The sequence below is a fragment of the Gossypium arboreum genome, chromosome 8 (genome assembly GCF_025698485.1).
Source record: "Gossypium arboreum isolate Shixiya-1 chromosome 8, ASM2569848v2, whole genome shotgun sequence".
NCBI classification, from domain to species: Eukaryota; Viridiplantae; Streptophyta; class Magnoliopsida; order Malvales; family Malvaceae; genus Gossypium; species Gossypium arboreum.
This window is the reverse complement of record NC_069077.1, coordinates 35718758-35721622: the sequence shown is the minus strand read 5'-3', so window position 1 is coordinate 35721622 and position 2865 is coordinate 35718758. Positions and strand designations below refer to the sequence as shown.

Here is a 2865-nt window from a genome sequence, read left to right as displayed (position 1 = left end):
TCAAGGAAACGGAGCAAACCTTGCTCAAAATCCTATCCTTATTGCTGATGATAGGGATAGAGCTTTACGACAATATGCCGTGCCAGCTTTTAATGACCTTAATCCAAGTATTAGAAGACCTGAGATCGAGGCACAACAATTCGAGCTGAAGCTAGTCATGTTCCAGATGCTTCAGACAGTGGGCCAGTTTAGTGGAATGCCTACTGAATATCCTCATCTTCATTTAAAACTGTTTATGGAGGTAAGTGACTCTTTCAAGCTAGCCGGAGTACCCGAAGATGCATTATGATTAAAACTATTCCCGTACTCGCTGAGGGACAGAGCTCGAGCCTGGTTAAACTCACTGCCACCGAACTCGATTTCTACATGGCAAGAGTTAGCAGAGAGATTTCTTGTGAAGTATTTCCCGCCTAGCAAGATTGCTCAGCTGAAAAATGAGATTACTGTTTTCCAACAAATGGATGATGAGTCCTTGTATGAGGCATGGGAAAGATTCAAAGAGTTATTACGAAAGTGCCCTCATCACGGAATTCCGCATTGTATCCAACTTGAGACATTTTACAATGGTCTTAACGCTCACACAAGGATGGTAGTAGATGCTTCTGCTGACGGTGCTATCTTATCTAAGTCTTACAATGAGGCTTATGAAATCATCGAGAGGATCACCAGTAACAATTATCAGTAGCCAACCAATCGAGCAACGTCAGGAAGATGAGTTGCTGGAATCCATAAAGTGGACGCTCTCACTTCACTTGCATCCCAGGTATCTTCAATATCTTCAATGTTAAAGAATCTTACCACTAATGGGTCTAACAGTTTTGCAGCTCAACCACCTAACCAATATGAGAATATAGCCTATGTCTATTGTGGGGAAGGACATGTGTTTGAAGAATGTCCGTCAAACCCAGAATCCATGTACTACATAGGTAATTAGAACCAGAACCGAGGAAGGCAAGGGCTGCAATCCAACTTTTACAGCCCATCGTGGCGAAATCACCCCAATCTTTCTTGGAGTAACCAAGGGGCTGGAGGCAGTAACAACTATGCCCAACCTAGACCAACCCAAATTACTTAGTTTTTCACAAAGAAGTTCGTAAACCGTTCAGTGAATCATCCAATAACTTAGAGAATTTATTGAAGGCATACATGGCAAAGAATGGCGCCACTCTAAGGAATTTGGAGAATCAAGTGGGCCAGCTTGCTACTGAACTTAGGAACCGTCCACAAGGTGCTTTACCTAGTGATACGAAAAATTTGAGAAATCCAGGGAAGGAGAATTGTAAAGCACTAACATTGAGGAGTGGAAAAACGGTAGAGCCCAACATCATTGAAGTGAAAAGGAGCATGTCAAGCTCAAGATTCGGAAGAAGTTCAACCGAAAGTGTTGAAGTTCCTGCTCCACTAGAACCGTAACTCGCAATACCGAAAAGGTAACCTCAGAACCAGCCAATTCTGATCAGCCAACCATTCCGTTAGCAGTAGAATTACCGCCAAAGACAAATCAACCAGTATCAACTCCAGTATATAAACCTCCACCACCTTACCCTCAAAGACTCCAGAAGCAAAAAAAGGAGGTCCAATTCAAGAAGTTCCTTGACGTACTCAAGCAACTTCATATCAACATACCGTTGGTTGAAGCACTTGAACAAATGCCAAATTACGTAAAATTCATGAAAGATATCTTGTCCAAGAAGAAAAGACTTGGAGAATTTGAGACTGTAGCTTTGACGAAGGAATGCAGTGCATATCTTAAAGACAAATTACCCCCTAAACTGAAGGATCCTGGGTGTTTTACCATTCCATGCAACATTGGAGCAGCTTATTGTGGTAAGGCACTATGTGACTTGGGCGCAAGTATCAACTTGATGCCTATGTTGATATTTAAGAAATTGGGGATAGGTGAAGTTCGACCTACTACGGTTACACTTCAGCTAGCAGATCGATCCTTAGCATATCCAGAAGGAAAAATCGAGGACGTATTGGTACGTGTAGATAAGTTTATCTTTCCTGCTAATTTTGTAATTTTAGATTTCGAAGCAGACAAAGAAGTACCAATTATCCTAGGGAGACCGTTCTTAGCAACCGGAAGAACACTTATTGATGTGCAGAAGGGTGAACTTACTATGTGCGTTCAGGACGATCAGGTAAAATTTAACGTTTTCAAGTCAATGCGATTTCCTGATACAATAGATGATTGTTCTACAGTATCCAACTTAGAGGATTTAATAGTGGAGAAGGAACTCAACTCTGTTGATGATCCTCTGGAAAGAATTTTGACATCAGACCCTCCAAGTGATGAAGAGGAGGATGGAAACTTAGCTTTGCTAGAAGCTAATGAAAAGGGATTTAATCCACAATCTCGTTTCGAATCTTTGGATTTAGAGGAAAGATATTACACATAGTCGAAAGCGTCAATCGATGAGCCACCTAAACTAGAACTCAATGTATTACCTTCTCATTTAAAAGATGTTTATTTAGGTGATGCTTCTACTCTGCCTGTGATTGTTTCGGCAGAGTTAACTACTGAGCAAGAAGAGAAACTTATCTTAGTTTTGAAATAATTTAAGAAGGCTATCGGATGGACCATAGCCGATATTCGCGGTATTAGTCCATCTGTATGCATGCACAAGATCATCCTGGAAGATGGTGAAGAAGGGATGATCAATGGACACGAAGGCTGAACCCTATCATGAAGGACGTAGTGAAAAACGAGATTATCAAGTGATTAGATGCGGGTATCATTTACCCGATCTCAGACAGTTCATAGGTAAGTCCGATCCAGTGCGCACCAAAGAAAGGAGGTATCACAGTTATAGAGAACGAGAATAACGAGTTGATACCGGCTAGAATAGTTACGGGATGGAG

At 41.4% G+C, this 2865-nt stretch overlaps 1 non-coding gene across 1 annotated transcript; it reads right to left on the bottom strand.

Annotated features, from left to right (window-relative positions):
* Positions 1–425: 425 nt before the first annotated feature.
* On the bottom strand, positions 426–531 carry LOC128280218 (small nucleolar RNA R71). Its single transcript, XR_008270399.1, has one exon. It is a non-coding gene; the product is annotated as a small nucleolar RNA R71 (small nucleolar RNA).
* Positions 532–2865: the final 2334 nt, after the last annotated feature.